Source organism: Anomaloglossus baeobatrachus, chromosome 12, assembly GCF_048569485.1.
Source record: "Anomaloglossus baeobatrachus isolate aAnoBae1 chromosome 12, aAnoBae1.hap1, whole genome shotgun sequence".
Taxonomy (NCBI): Eukaryota; Metazoa; Chordata; class Amphibia; order Anura; family Aromobatidae; genus Anomaloglossus; species Anomaloglossus baeobatrachus.
The window spans coordinates 91,094,008-91,111,661 of record NC_134364.1 but is presented as its reverse complement, the minus strand read 5'-3'; positions in this window follow the sequence as shown (position 1 = coordinate 91,111,661).

Below are 17,654 nucleotides of genomic sequence, written 5' to 3'. Positions count from 1 at the left end.
CTATAACTCAATTTATGTCACTGGTCCCAAGATAAAATGCAAAGTAGACACTCCTCTTAACAACAGGGTGCCCAGCCCCTGCTTAAGCCCCCCACATGGGCTCCGCCTATTCTAATATTTAATGGAGAAGATTGCCAAAAAAGTTCTGGGTTAAGATAGTAGGGTTTTTTATGGAAAGCGTAAGAAATATTCAAGTATAATAGTAAAAGGGAGACAGTCTTGCAGTAGCACAATACCAAGATGTCCTCTACTGCTGCCAAATCTCTGTCCAGTGGAGAATTGTTTTTGTGAGACATCTATCCCACAATGCACTGCTCAGAAAGTGGTTATCCCAGACTGCAGTCTATCCGTAAACAACAAGGGGAATAATTATATATAATATCTACTTCAGAGTCTACAGCTTATGCTATAATTACATGTCTTCCCTCCGCTTTACTTGTGGATCTGCGCAGCAGATGATTCAGGCTCTAGTACAGCAAAAAATTATACCTGCCTGACTGACTGACAGGTGCATCAAAGAAAACAGTCCCCGGGAAAGGAACTCGAGTGACACTAAGGATCTAGTGATATCTATAGCAACAACATTCATTTACGATTAAATATTCACCTATACATCTATTTATCACATCCATCTATTTAACTTTTCATCTTCGCCAGACGTTTTCCAAGCAGTGGCCATGGCTACGGACAGCATGGTTTTCTTCATAGATCAGTGTGATGTCACCTAGTAGAGCTAGAGTTTATCTCAGGTCTCCATCTTGGATTTGCTGTTGCTTAGTATCCAGGTATCTGGAGATCACTACATGGAGAGTATAGATGGGTGAGTCGATGACGGGCGTACATGCTGCATTATGGAAACACGATACCCAGAAAAGGAAGTGAGGCCCAACCAACAATACTACTGATGACTGGAAGGAAAGACAATCTAGACAAGCTAGTTAATTACCAATGAGATGGAAACCTCATGTCTGCTGGAAAGCTTTAATCTGTGAGACGAGACATGTCTGAGGACAGATTTCTGCTCAATGGTGGCGACCAGAAGATACATATATATCGGATCAGAAAGAAAAGTTATTTATTGTCACACTACATTGTAAGATCGGCGGCGACTCTTAGGGCTGCTTTACACGCAACGATGTATCTAACGATATGTCGTCGGGGTCACGGAATTCGTGACGCACATCCGGCCTCGTTGCGTGTAACACCTACGAGCGAGTGTTAACGATCAGAAATACTCACCTAATTGTTGATCGTTGACACGTCGTTCATTTTCAAAAGATCGTTGCTGGTTCTGGATGCACGTTGTTCTTCATTCCTGAGGCAGCACACATCGCTACGTGTGACACCCCGGGAACGATGAACAACAACGTACCTGCGTCCTGCCGGTAACGAGGTGGGCGTGTCGCTAATGCGGCTGGTCTCCGCCCCTCCGTTTCTATTGGCGGGCCGCTGTGTGACGTCGCTGTGACGGAGCACAAACCTCCCCCTTAAAAAAGAGGTTGTTCGCCGCCCACAGCGACGTCGCTAGGAAGGCGAGTACGTGTTACGTCTCTTAGCGATATTGTGCGCCACGGGCAGTGATTTGCCCGTGACGCACAAACGACGGGGGCGGGTGCTTTCACGAGCGACATCGCTAGCGATGTCGCTGCGTGTAAAGCAGCCTTTACTGTGTCAACTACGCTTCAAGCTAGTAGACCAGAATACCCAGTTGTGCTAGTTTCCAACAATCAACCATAATAATAAAACCACTTACTTAATAATGGGTAGGTCCCAAAACAACACTAACCTGTAAAGATGTGGACGCCAAAAGACTTCTAAAGAGTCCTGTCATCAATACCTAGCAGCATTGTGAGGTACAGCCATCATGGATCGAGCTTGGGTTTGATTGAGATCTGAAAAGTTTAGAAACAAAATGGTCATCAACTTTATGACCTGACATATATCAGACACATCCCACAAGAACTGACATATTCTGAACACCCCCTGAAGACCTGACATATACTGGAAATACCCCACAAGACCTGATGTATACTGGTAATATCCCACAAGACCAAACATATACTGGAAATGTTCCACAAGACCTGACATATACTGGAAACTCCCCACAAGACCTGACATATAATGAAAATATCCCACAAAACCAAACATATACTGGAAACATCTCACAAGATCTGACATATACTGGACATGCCACAAAAACTGAAATATACTGTAAATACCTCACAAAAACTGACAGATACTGGAAATTTCCAACAAGACCTGACAAACTGTGCACCCCCTCATAAGACCCGACTTTGACTGAAAACACCCAATAAAACATGCTGTATACTGGGATCATCCAAGACTCGCTGTATATCAGGAACACCACACGAAACCCTGTCATATACTAGGGACACCCCATAAGACCTCCTCTATACGGGTAACACCCCACAAGAACCACCTAATAGAGGGAAAACTCCACAAGACCCACTATATACCAGGATCACCCAACAAGACCCGTTGTATACCAGTAACGCATCTCAAGACTTGCTATATACCAGGATCACCCCACAAGAGCCTTTGTATAGCAGGAGCACTCCACAATACCCGCCATATACCAGGAGTACCCCACAAGACATGTTGTATAGCAAGTACACCCTGCAAGATATACTGATCCAGTCATCTAGAAGTTACAATTTGGCCCTTCTCAAAGTTCTCACATTATTATACTTTGCTCATTTTTCCCACTTTTTTTTTTTTTTTTAACATCTTTTTATTGAATTTTAACCGAATTTCTTTTACAATCTGCTCTTATACAAAGAGCATTTCATTGATGACATTATAATCAAAACAGTCCCGCCCACCCCTCCCCCCGCTCTGCGTGCGACCAGAAGCAACTTAAAATGGTAACTTATGTAATTGGTATGTGTCCATTGAGCAGTTCAAGAAGGTACCAAGAGGTCTGTCCAAACTGAGATTTAAGTCTATCCTTAAGCACTGTAGCCAAGTTAGGTATAAATAAAGACCATGTTTCAAAGAAACGCTTAGTCAACTTCTCCTTATTTTTCCTACTTTTAACACATAAACTTTAATAACCACCGAAAGGCACCATTGTCATAAAATAGTCAGGTACAGTTAGGTCCAGAAATATTTGGACAGTGACACAATTTTCGCGAGTTGGGCTCTGCATGCCACCACATTGGATTTGAAATGAAAACTCTACAACAGAATTCAAGTGCAGATTGTAACGTTTAATTTGAAGGTTTGAACAAAAATATCTGATAGAAATTGTAGGAATTGTACACATTTCTTTACAAACACTCCACATTTTAGGAGGTCAAAAGTAATTGGACAAATAAACCAAACCCAAACAAAATATTTTTATTTTCAATATTTTGTTGCGAATCCTTTGGAGGCAATCACTGCCTTAAGTCTGGAACCCATGGACATCACCAAACGCTGGGTTTCCTCCTTCTTAATGCTTTGCCAGGCCTTTACAGCCGCAGCCTTCAGGTCTTGCTTGTTTGTGGGTCTTTCCGTCTTAAGTCTGGATTTGAGCAAGTGAAATGCATGCTCAATTGGGTTAAGATCTGGTGATTGACTTGGCCATTGCAGAATGTTCCACTTTTTTGCACTCATGAACTCCTGGGTAGCTTTGGCTGTATGCTTGGGGTCATTGTCCATCTGTACTATGAAGCGCCGTCCGATCAACTTTGCGGCATTTGGCTGAATCTGGGCTGAAAGTATATCCCGGTACACTTCAGAATTCATCCGGCTACTCTTGTCTACTGTTATGTCATCAATAAACACAAGTGACCCAGTGCCATTGAAAGCCATGCATGTCCATGCCATCACGTTGCCTCCACCATGTTTTACAGAGGATGTGGTGTGCCTTGGATCATGTGCCGTTCCCTTTCTTCTCCAAACTTTTTTCTTCCCATCATTCTGGTACAGTTTGATTTTTGTCTCATCTGTCCATAGAATACTTTTCCAGAACTGAGCTGGCTTCATGAGGTGTTTTTCAGCAAATTTAACTCTGGCCTGTCTATTTTTGGAATTGATGAATGGTTTGCATCTAGATGTGAACCCTTTGTATTTACTTTCATGGAGTCTTCTCTTTACTGTTGACTTAGAGACAGATACACCTACTTCACTGAGAGTGTTCTGGACTTCAGTTGATGTTGTGAACGGGTTCTTCTTCACCAAAGAAATTATGCGGCGATCATCCACCACTGTTGTGATCCGTGGACACCAGGCCTTTTTGAGTTCCCAAGCTCACCAGTCAATTCCTTTTTTCTCAGAATGTACCCGACTGTTGATTTTGCTACTCCAAGCATGTCTGCTATCTCTCTGATGGATTTTTTCTTTTTTTTCAGCCTCAGGATGTTCTGCTTCACCTCAATTGAGAGTTCCTTAGACCGCATGTTGTCTGGTCACAGCAACAGCTTCCAAATGCAAAACCACACACCTGTAATCAACCCCAGACCTTTTAACTACTTCATTGATTACAGGTTAACGAGGGAGACACCTTCAGAGTTAACTGCAGCCCTTAGAGTCCCTTGTCCAATTACTTTTGGTCCCTTGAAAAAGAGGAGGCTATGCATTACAGAGCTATAATTCCTAAACCCTTTCTCCGATTTGGATGTGAAAACTCTCATATTGCAGCTGGGAGTGTGCACTTTCAGCCCATATTATATATATAATTGTATTTCTGAACATGTTTTTGTAAACAGCTAAAATAACAAAACTTGTGTCACTGTCCAAATATTTCTGGACCTAACTGTATATTTGACAATATGATGGTCAAAATAACGGTCTGAATAACAAAAAGACTCTGGTGGTCATGGAGCAGTGCCCAACCTGGTGATGATTCAGTATTGGGAAGCAATTTGGAGCTACCACACTTCCATCCCTTCCCAGACCTGAAGCAACAAAATGGCCTAAGTGCACAAACTGTAGACCGCTGCTGTAGACAAATCCTTTTAACCGATGGAACTAAAGGGGTTGAGTGGGGAATCAAAAACATAATGTCTATTACTGATATGGGAATGTGAAGGTCCAAAAGATGATGAGGGAATACGCTCAAGAGGAGGCCTTATTTTTTCATTTTTGAGCTTAAAAAGGCCCCCTCCTCCTTCCTTTCAACAGATGCTAAAATATTTAGGTGAATGGTCTAGTGCATGGTGGGTTAACTGCAAAGGCTGTAATCACAGCGGATTAAAGCCACAGGAACAGCGGAGGAATCTATAGATTAGAGCGATGCCCATCCATTAGCGTTTATAAATAAAACGGAATTAGAAGGCAGAAGAGACTCGCTGACCATGGTAGACTGTCTCGTAGATCAATGTGATGTGTATTACGAGCCAGTGACCTGACATTGCCAGGAGCTAATAAACTCAGAGAGACTCTGATTCTTCGCTCAGTCGGGAATCGGGGAATTCACAGCATCTGGTGTAACTTCTTGGGTCACATAAACATGAGGTGTGTGGCCAAAACCCAAATCTGTGAATGTACCCCGTTAGGATCATAATTTGTTTATTAAGATATTCTTTACTTTCTCCACATCATACCCATTAAAAAGTAATGATAATAGGACATTTTAAACTGCACAAAGTGTAGTGAGAACTAGAGATGAGCGAACCAGCCGCGGTTCGGCTCGAGTTCGGTTCGTCGAACGGAGGTCTCGTTCGAGTTCAGTTCGGCGAACGTTCGACGAACCGAACTCGAACCGCATAGGAAACAATGGCAGGCAATCACAAACATATAAAAACACCTAGAAAACGCCCTCAAAGGTGTCCAAAAGATGACAAACAACTCACAACACAACACAAACACATGGGAAAGTGACAAGGACATATACTCATGCGAAAACAAAAGAGCTGGACAAGGAAAAAGAGGAGGAGACACAGATATAGGCATGGCACGCCCTTCTAAAGTCATGTAAAACACCACAAGGTGACTCCAAGCGGAGTTCTCCCTTTTTTCCAAAAATTGGGCCACACACACACACACACACACACACCCACCCCTTCAGTTGCAGCACTTGTGCCCTAGTTGTACACTTCACAGCTAGATTTGCATCAAGCACATTAAAAAATACGCCATACTTAACCGTTCCCAGGATGACCCCGGGGTAGGTAGCAAAGTCTTTGCTGAACCATGACTTGTTCATCTTGGCTCCTTTTAAAAAACAATGTAAGCAAGGGTTACTCCAAGCGGAGTCTCCCTTTTTTCCAAAAATTGGGCCCCACACACACCCACCCATTCAGTGGCAGCACTTGTGCCTCAGTTGTACACTTCACAGCTAGATTTGCATCAAGCACATTCAAAAATACGCCATACTTAACCGTCCCCAGGATGACACCGGGGTAGGTAGCAAAGTCTTTCCTGATCCCAGCTTTGTTCATCTTGGATCATTTTTAAAAACACAGCAAGCAAGGGTTACTCCAAGCGGAGTCCCCCTTTTTTTCCAAAAATTGGGCCACACAGACACCCCATCAGTGGCAGCACTTGTGCCCTAGTTGCAAACAGGATGTTTTGATTTGCATCAAGCACATTCCAAATCCACAAGCATTTACTCTCCCCAGGATGAGACAGGGGTAGTAAATTCCTTGTGGATCCATGACTTGTTCATTTTGATGAACGTTAGTCTGTCCACATTGTCACTGGACAGACGCGTGCGCTTATCTGTCAGCACACACCCAGCAGCACTGAAGACACGTTCAGAGACAACGCTGGCAGCTGGACACGACAAAATCTCCAAGGCGTAAGTGGAGAGCTCTGGCCATTTTTCAAGATTTGAAGCCCAAAATGAGCAAGGCTCCATTTGCAAAGTCATGGCATCAATGTTCATTTGGAGATACTCCTGTGTCATCCTCTCCAGCCGTTGACTATGTGTCCGACTTGTTGTCTCTGGTGGCCTTGCAAAGGACGGTCTAAAAAAATTATGAAGAGATTCAATAAAATTGCTGTTACCAGCACCAGATACGGTGCTGCTGGTACGGGTAGACTGTTGAAGATGACGAGACCGTCCCATGTTTGTCAAGTTACAACTGGGAGATTCACTCCCTGCACCTGCACGGTTGTTTGGTGGAAAAGCCGAGCTAAGATCGAGTAACAGCTTCTGCTGATACTCCTGCATACGTGCGTCCCTTTCTATGGCTGGAATTATGTCACAAAATTTGGACTTGTACCGGGGATCTAATAGTGTGGCAAGCCAGTAGTCATCATCACTTCTAATTTTGACAATACGAGGGTCATGTTGGAGGTAGTGCAACAAGAAGGCGTTCATGTGTCTTGCGCAGCCATGCGAACCAAGTCCACGCTGTGTTTGTGGCATAGAGGTGCTAACCGTTCTTTCTTCCTCTGACATCTCCCCCTAACCTCTTTCAACTGAAATTTGACCAAGGTCTCCCTCATCCGCTGAGTCTTCCATGTCCATGGACAGTTCGTACTCCATTTCTTCATGTTCTCCTGCACCTTCCTCAACATTTCGCCTGCTACCATGCGCCCTTGTTGATCCCTGTCCCCCATGGTCCCATGCCTGCCACGTTGGTGATGATGAACGTCTGGACCTTGGTGATGTTGTTGTGTCTTGCGCATATGAATCCTCCTGTAGTTCCTCCCCTTCCTGTTGTCCCACCCCCTGACTCCGAATAGTGTTTAGCGTGAGCTCCAGCATGTAAATGACTGGAATTGTCATGCTGATAATGGCATTGTCAGCGCTAAACATATTCGTCGCCATGTCGAAACTGTGCAGAAGGGTGCATAGGTCCTTGATCTGAGACCACTCCATCAGGGTGATCTGCCCCACCTCTGCATCTCGTTGGCCCAGGCTATACGTCATGACGTATTGCACCAGGGCTCGGCGGTGCTGCCACAGTCGCTGTAACATGTGGAGAGTTGAATTCCAGCGTGTCGCCACATCGCATTTCAGGCGATGAACCGGCAGGCCGAAAGACTTCTGGAGCGATGCAAGTCGCTCAGCTGCGGCGCTTGAACGGCGGAAGTGAGCAGACAGTTTTCGTGCCCTGGTCAGAAGGCCATCTAGGCCGGGATAGTGTGTTAAAAATTGCTGGACAACAAGGTTCAACACGTGAGCCATACAAGGCACGTGTGTCACCTTGCCCAGGCAAAGGGCCGCACCCAGGTTTGCAGCATTGTCGCACACGGCCTTACCAGGCTGCAGGTTGAGTGGAGACAACCATTTATTAAACTCGGACCGCAGAGCTGACCACAACTCCTCAGCTGTGTGACTCTTATTCCCAAGACATGTCAAGCTAAAGACCGCCTGATGCCGTTGCGCTCTGCTGCCAGCATAGTAATGAGGGGTGCGTGATTCCTTCTGCGCAGTGAGAACGCTGGTGGCCTGACCAGGCAGGCTTGGGGCGGAGGTGGAGGACCCAGATGAGGTGGAGGAGGCAGAAGCAGTGGCGGAACTTGGACAGACAGAGGATTGACACACAAGTCGTGGGGACGGCAAGACTTGTGCAGCAGACCCTTCACCATCTATCACCATAGTTACCCAGTGCCCAGTCAGCAACATGTAACGTCCCTGTCCATGCTTACTGGTCCAAGTATCGGTGGTGAAATGCACCCGTTGACACACAGAGTTTCTCAAGGAAGCGGTGATGTTGTGTGCGACATGCTGGTGTAGCGCAGGCACACCTTTCTTAGAGAAGTAGTGGCGACTGGGCATCTGGTACTGGGGCACAGCGACAGACATAAGGTCTCTAAAATCCTGTGTGTCCACTAGGCGGAAAGGCAGCATTTCGGTAGCCAACAGTTTACAGAGGGATAGAGTCAACCTCTTCGCTTTGTCATGGGTCGCAGGAGGTGGCCTTTTATTTGACCACATCTGAGGGACAGAGATCTGGCTGCTGTGTGTAGACGGTGTTGAGTAGGGTGCCCCGGGAAAAATGCAGGTTTGTGAGGAAAGTGCTGGCGGAGACATCATGTTGCCTTCATCCAACGTTGGTGCTATCGATGTCTGAGAGAGCTGTACACACGCACTTGTTTCCCCTTCCAAGCCAACTGACGACCTACCAAGCAAACTGCCTGTTGCTGTTACAGTGGTGGAAGTTGTGCGTGGAAAACCAGGTGTGACAGCTGTCCCCACAGTCCTAGAAGATGAAGAGCGCGCGGATGCACTGGAAGGGGCAGGCGGTGGATGGTTCGCTCCGCTAGGCCGCATTGCAGCACGGTGAGCTTCCCACTGGGACATATGATATTTATTAATGTGACGATTCATGGAAGAAGTTGTCAAACTGCTGAGGTTTTGCCCTCTACTAACAGAATCACGACAAATTTTACAGATCACATAATTTGGCCGATCTTTTGCTATGTCAAAAAAGGACCAGGCTAGGCAAGGCTTAGAGGGCATGCGACCTGCTGAGCCCCCCCGACTAGTGCTCAGAGGCAGAGTGGTGGCTGAGGATGCAGTTGTAGACGTGCTACCAGTGCTGCGACTCTGTCCAGGAAGGCGCAAGGTAACTTCGTCGTCGGTTGCATCCTCCTCCACTGCCTCTGTTGACCTCCTCGAGTGCCTGACTGTGGGTTGACAGTAGGTGGGATCTAGAACTTCCTCATCAATTGTTGTGTTTGCACCCCCTCACCCTCAGACCGAGCCTCTTCTTGCCCTGACCGAATATTTAAGTTGTCATCCCAATCTGGTATCTGCGTCTCATCGTCATCAGTATGTTCCTCATTGTCTATAACAACAGGTGTTACAGTTTGTGAAAAAGGGTCAACATTATGCTCAGAAACTTGGTCCTCACGGCCTGAATCAGAGTCACAAAGGTTCAGGGCATCACTGCAGACCATTTGCTTGTCTGTACTCACTGTAGCTTGGGAGCAGACTTCTGATTCCCAGGCTATAGTGTGACTGAACAGCTCTGCAGACTCAGCCATCTCAGTTCCACCATACTGTGCAGGGCGGATGGAGACTTCAGAGCTGGGAGAATGCAAGTGTGATTGGGCTGACAAATCAGAGGACTGGTAGTTGAGGTGGCGGAGAGGGCATTTGTTGGACCACTTGAGATCCATTCAAGCATTTTCCTTTTTTGGCCATCATCTACCTTTGCTCCAGTTGTTCGTGTCCGTAAAAAAGGGAGCACATCGGATTGTCCACAGTAAGTAGTAGACATCTTACTTTTGCTGGAAGATGGTCTATCTTCAGCAGATGTTAATGGAGCTTTGCCACCTTCCCCACGGACAAACCCTTTTTTTTCCTTTTCCAACACGCCTCTTCCCCTTTCCACCAGCATCTGTCATTTTGCCACTCATTTTGATTGCGACAAGATTGTGCACTTAAAATGTGGTAGTAAAAATTGAGAGGTGGTGTAGATTTCAGCGCTGGTCTAGCTTTATTAACAGCAGAATAAACAACAATAATTATCCCTGACAATGCAACTACGACCCTTAAACTGGCAGCATAGTTTGCTAGTATAATGGCTTAGTAACAATGAGTTTGAGTGTGCAATGCAGGCAGACGTGCTGCAAATATCTTTGCACCAGTGGGACAATAATGAAGTCCAACAGCCACTTTTAGGATGCCAGTAAGGTTCCTCAGTGTTTGCTAGTATAATGGCTTAGTAAAAATGAGTTTCAGTGTGCAATGCAAAGGTGCTGCAAATATCTTTGCACCAGTGGGACAATAATGAAGTCCAACAGCCACTTTTTGGATGCCACTAAGTTTACTCAGTGTTTGCTAGTATAATGGCTTAGTAACAATGAGCTTGAGTGTGCAATGCAGAGGTGCTGCAAATAGATTTTCACTAGTGGGACAATAATGAAGTCCAACAGCCACTTTTAGGATGCCACTAAGTTTCCTCAGTGTTTGCTAGTATAATGGCTTAGTAACAAATGAGCTTGAGTGTGCAATGCAGTCAGACGTGCTGCAAATATCTTTGCACTAGTGGGACAATACAGAAGTCCAACAGCCACGTTTAGGATGCCACTAAGTTTCCTCAGTGTTTGCTAGTATAATGGCTTAGTAACAATGAGTTTGAGTGTGCAATGCAGGCAGACGTGCTGCAAATATCTTTGCACTAGTGGGACAATACAGAAGTCCAACAGCCACTTTTAGGATGCCACTAAGTTTCCTCAGTGTTTGCTAGTATAATGGCTTAGTAACAAATGAGCTTGAGTGTGCAATGCAGGCAGACGTGCTGCAAATATCTTTGCACTAGTGGGACAATACAGAAGTCCAACAGCCACGTTTAGGATGCCACTAAGTTTCCTCAGTGTTTACTAGTATAATGGCTTAGTAACAATGAGTTTGAGTGTGCAATGCAGGCAGACGTGCTGCAAATATCTTTGCACTAGTGGGACAATACAGAAGTCCAACAGCCACGTTTAGGATGCCACTAAGTTTCCTCAGTGTTTGCTAGTATAATGGCTTAGTAACAATGAACTTGAGTGTGCAATGCAGGCAGACGTGCTGCAAATATCTTTGCACTAGTGGGACTATACAGAAGTCCAACAGCCAAGTTTAGGATGCCACTAAGTTTCCTCAGTGTTTGCTAGTATAATGGCTTAGTAACAATGAGTTTGAGTGTGCAAAGGGCAGGAGGGTACAGTGGCAGGGTTGTGGGTCTGGGTAGAGGAAAGGAAGCCTCCCTTTCTATCCCTCCTAATGGGGAAATGCAGCGAGGAAATCCCTGACCTTAGCTACACAGACGCTGTCATCTTGTGTAGCTGTTAAAATCTGTTTTCACGGCCCTGACTGTCACCTATGGCTCTGACCCTGCCGGTATTAGCCCTTACAAGGGCTGAAAGAAACTTCTATCCCTATTCTGTATAGCGCTGTGTATAGAGCATACACAGCAGTATCGGAGACAGGAGCTACGCCAGCAGTGATTGACACCAAGACGCAGAAGTCAGATAATGGCGTGCTGGAGGAAAATGTCCGTTTTTATAATGCAGGGACATGTGACATGGACATCCTATCACACATGCCGTTGCTTCTCTGGCTAAAAGTCCACTTAGCTGTGTGTGTGTATGGGATTGGCTGACATGCTGGCCCGCCCCACTACACGCGCGCGCTTAGGGAAGGAAGACAAGGAAAAAAAAAAAATGGCGATCGCCATTATCCAAACAGCAGTGATCTGAATGCGCTGTTCCCGCACACTATACACTGAAATTTCATAATAGTGTGAGTCACAGAGTGACTTACACTATTACAGCGGAAAGCCAGCTAGTAATTAGCTTGTCTTTTTGCTGCTAGAACCGTTATCGAACGTATCTAGAACTATCGAGCTTTAGCAAAAAGCTCGAGTTCTAGTTCGATCTAGAACAGCCCCCAAAATCACTCGAGCCGCGAACTGGAGAACCTCGAACCGCGAACCGCGCTCAACTCTAGTTAATACTGTACTTAAACCGTTTCCACAAGAGACCACTTGGACAAACTAGTATGTTATCTTAAATACAGAGAAGTTCCTATGTTTCACCAGTTACATCAGCTTCATCAGGGGGAAATGGAAATAAGGCAACGGTTTCCCCGTGATGAAGCTGTCGTAATTAGTGAAACATGTAGGAGTGGCAGCACTCTGTACTATTCTTAAAGAAAAATATCTAGCATGGCTTAATGGTTACTTGTGAACTTGTGGGAGAGTGGTTTCTGTGGTTCACTGATTGGAAAGGTTATTACGGCAGTATATCGGTTTTAATTACAGTTGTAATTACACTATATGCAGCCTAAGCATATAGGTAAAAACCTTCTCTTTAGAGAGACCAGTCTATGGATCCACAATAATTAAAAACATTTCTTAGAGAGTGAAAAAGAAAAATGTAATGATAGGTACATTCACCAGGGTATATTTTTGTCTGAAAGGATATAGTTTTCCATCAATAATCTTGACATTGGAGTCACAGCAGTGAGAGAAAAAAAGCTTAAACAGGCAGATTCAGGGACAGATTTCTGAGGTGAAGAGGAATTAGTCAGATAAACACTGATCCAGGAAGGTGGCAGATTTGGACATCCTATCCACAGCTGGAGCCACAAAGGTTACCCAGCCATAGAACAATGACTCCAAGAATGCCACTGCAATGTTTAAGGGTTTGGGTTTATAAAAATCAAGGGATCTGAAAGAGTCACATCCGTTCATCTCCTGAAACATTAGTGAAGTCACACAAACGAATGTTGGGCGCTAAATGTTGAGTTATGAAGCCTAGCTCCAAGTTTGAAGGTGTGTCATAGAGTTTTGGTCAAAGCAAGAGCAGATCAATAGTTTTTCATATCTATGCCCAACTTGGCCAAATATCTTCTAAGGTGTAAAGCCTGCTTTACACGGTACGACCGATTGTGCGATTTCACAATCGATCGTACCCGCCCCCGTCCTTTTTGCGTCACGGGCAAATCGCTGCCCGTGTCGCACAAAGGTAGTAACCCCCGTCACACATACTTACCTCTCGTGCGACCTCGCTGTGGGCGGCGAACGTCCACTTCCTGGAGTGGGAGGGACGTTCGGCGTCACAGCGACGTCACACGGCCGCCGGCCAATAGAAGCGGAGGGGCGGAGATGAGCAGGATGTAAACATCCCGCCCACCTCCTTCCTTCCACATAGAGACGGCGGCGGCCGCGGGAGGCAGGTGAGCTGCTCATCGTTCCCGTGGTGTCACACGGAGCGACGTGTGCTACCACGGAAACGATGGTCAACTAAAGTAACCGATATTATGGAACCTAACGAGCAGTACCCGACTCACGATTTGTGAGCGATACTGCGTCGCTAGGAGGTGTCACACAGGCCGGCATCGCCAGCGATGCCGGATGTGCGTCACAAAAACCGTGACCCCGACGATCTATCGCACGATAGATTGCCTGATGTAAAGCAGCCTTAAGGGTACTATTCATACTGAAGTAAGATTCTGCCTTCGTAACTAGTGATGGATGAACACTAAATTGCTTGTTACTCAATTTTAGCTGGTCAGACGTTCAAATGTGCTTGACGTGAGTAACAAGCATTTTGTAAAGTCAAGGATTGGCCTGTTCGGGTCTATGCCCACAGACAGACAGCCAAAAACAGAGCATTTTCGGAGGGAGGGCGGGGTTGTTTTTTTTTTTTTTGACCCACTTCGTTCGAGAATGTTGTTTTATCCCACAGTTGTGCCATACAGAGACTGCAGTGAAGCATGCAATGGAGCAAGCCTGAGCGTTGTGGTCGTTGTTTGAGGGACAAACTATCCGAGCACCCGCGATACTTGGCCGAATCCCATGAGCAACCCGAGCATGCTAATGCTGGATCGAGTAACGAGCAGTGTCGAGCATGTTCGACCATCACTGTTCACAACCAAAAATAAGGTTTCCTCTACACTAAAGAGTTGAGGATAGTTGAAAAATAAAGAATCAGATGAGACTGATTAATGATGGATGTCAAAGAGTGACTTGGGTTCCTGTTCTTTTCTAAGACGTTTCATGGAGCTTAGGTCCACCTGAAGTTCTACCACAACTACATTTAAGTTGACCAATCATCTAATATGGAAAAATTGCTACCAAAAACATTGTCACAAAAATCTCTATTATGCTATAGAGTTAGGGCGGCGTCACACGCTACGATATATTGGGCGATATGTCGTCTGGGTCACGGATTCCGTGACGCACATCCGGCATCGTTAGAGATTTCGTAGCGTGTGACAGCTACGAACGACTGTGAATGAGCAAACATACTCACCTTATCGTTACTCGTGACACGTCGTTCATTTTCATAAAGTCGTTCCTCCTTCTGTGCGCCAGTTGTTCATCGTTCCCGAGGCAGCACACATCGCTCCGTGTGACACCCCGGGAACGACGAACACAGCTTACCTGCGTCCCGCAGGCAATGCGGAAGGAAGGAGGTGGGTGGGATGTTACGTCCCGCTCATCTCCGCTTCTATTGGGCGGCCACTGTGTGACGTCGCTGTGACGCCGAACGTCCCTCCCCCTTCAGGAAGAGGATGTTCGCCGCCCACAGCGAGGTCGTTCAGGAGGTAAGTACGTGTGACAGGGGGTTACCGACTTTGTGCGCCACGGGCAACAAATTGCTCATGACGCATGTGACGCCCTGGACTAGTCAGGTCATCCCAGGTAGCCCCATGCACACACACCCCCCTCCCTAAAAAGGTGACAGCAGCCAAACTTCAAAACCTTGTCACCACCCTCCAGGTTTGAGGGCCACACCAGGGGGGCGGAGCCAGGCAGTTGGCTCCGCCCACCGAGGAGTTCACAAGCCTGGAGGCGGGAAAAAGACACAAGTTCAGTGTGTAGTAGTCTAGTCTTGACAGTGGAGGAGAGAGGTCGAGTTCAAGGGCAGACCTGTGACCAGGTCTGCCAATAGTCTACTCAGGTGTCTGGGTCGGAGCCCAGTCACCTCTGGCAAGGAGGCAGACGGTGGTGGCCGCCTGCAGGAGCTGGGATTACAGCCAGTGGAACCGTAGGGACCGGGGTCGGGCGGTGGCCCGCCGGTACCGAACCGGGGAACCGATTGGAAACCGGAGCACCAGGAGGGGTACTCAGACCTAGTACGAAGCCCCGAACTGACAGGGCCGAGTCAAATCAACAGATTGAGGACTGGACTTAAGGACCTTTCCCACACAAGACCCGTTAGAAGACAACATCCCAACCATACAGGATAAAGCCACCGCCAAGGCATAGAGACCCTAGGGGCCAGCGTCTGCGGGCAAACAGGGCTCTTCCGACACCCAGCAAGCCGGGGAGCGGACTACCATTGCTTAGGCATAGGAGTCAAACATTCACACAAAGAGGTGCAGGAGAAGGGAGGAAACCACCAACCTGTTAAGGAAAAAGCTGCAGCCAGCTGCGGGCCCCGTTCATCATCCTGTTTGGTTTACCAGAGACTCCAGTGTATTGTGTCATAGGGAGTACACCAGTGCCTTCGGGCCGCACACTGCGCCGCACCGCAGCAGCATCCAGCACGCACCTGTACCCACACTTCAGCACCTCCCTCGGGCCCCCGGGACCATCACTCCCCTACCCACGGAGGGGTCAACACCAAGCTGCGCAACACCGTCCCCGGCAGCCCTAGTTAACGGCAGCGGTGGTGTCCATCCATTCACCACAACCCATGGGTGGCGTCACGAACTTACATCCCATTCCAAACCACCGCGGCCCCGGACGTGGTAATCCACACTGAAGTCCCTGCGTGTAGCGACAAACCCCCTTGCAGAGCGACGTGACCCCCGGGTCCGTGAGGAGCTCGAGCCACCCACCGTACGAGCACGGATCCGAGCGGCTCGGCGGTACACGCACAAATGATGGTGGCGGGTGCGATCGCTCATGTGATATATCGTCCTGTGTAACGCCGGCCTTAGGGGTACTTTGCACGTTGTGACATCGCTACTGCGATATCGTCAGGGTCATATCGAAAGTGACGCACATCCGGCGCCGGTAACGACGTCGCAACGTGTAAAGCCTAGATGCGCCGATAAACGATCGCAAAAGCATCGTAAATCGGTGATCTGTGTAGCGTCGGACATTTTCATAATGTCGCACCAATAGGAGATATGATGTTGTTCCTCGTTCCTGCGGCACCACACATCGTAGTGTGTGAAGCCGCAGGAGCGAGGAACATCTCCTTACCTGCCTCCACCGCCAATGCGGAAGGAAGGAGGTGGGCGGGATGTTTACGTCCCGCTCATCTCCACCCCTCCGCTTCTATTGGCCACCTGCCGTTTGACGTCGCTGTGACGCCGCACGACCCGCCCCCTTAGGAAGGGCCAGAGCGACCAGAGCGACATCGCAGAGCAGGTAAGTGCGTGTGAAGCTGCCGTAGCGATAATGTTCGCTACGGCAGCTATCACAAGATATCGCATGTGCGACGGGGGCCGATGCTAGCGATGTCGCAGCGTGCAAAGTACCCCTTAGAGTATGATGGAGCATAAGTCCATTTTATGATGGGTCAACGCCATCCATGATCAAAAGCTTCATCCCCAAGCCCTAAGCTTCCATAAGTTTTCTTTCTCTGCGGCCTAGACTTTCTACAGTTTGCAGACTTCTCCAATTATAACCTGCATTCATCCCACTCTGTTCAGGTTTTTAAGTTTCACTTATGCCTGTTGATCGGAGAATTATAGCCCAGCCATAAGCCTGTCTAACTTCTCACTTTGTGCCTCTACCTGGCCAATCATGAAAGGTCCCCCACAGAGACCGCAGCACAGGAGCTCAGAATACATATTTCATGTCATCGCCTCTCATGTAGTGAGAGACACATTTGCAATGACAGTCAGTATTTCAGTGTATAAATAGTATTTCCTTCCTGTGCGCGGCCCAGTGGTGCTGAATCCTATATGAGATGCCCAGTGTGACAGATCATGATGAGCCGCAGACAAATGTGGAAAAACGATTCCAGAAGATCATGAGCTCAGATCTTATCTACTGAGCAATGGGTTATTATTGATATTATTGTAGACTCTTAATATATGTGTAAGATGGAGGGTCTATATCTCTAATATTTATATCTGTCATTTATAACACTGGTACAAACAAGTCATCAAGTTCTTCGAAATTAATTACCTTCCAGTTTTATATTTCTGCATGGAGCAGTATTATAGCGCTTATATTCTTGTATATAGGAGCAGTATTATAGTAGTCATATTCCTGTACATAGAGGGCAGTATTATAGTAGTTATATTCTTGTACATAGGGGCATTATTATAGTAGTTATATTCTTGTACATAGGGG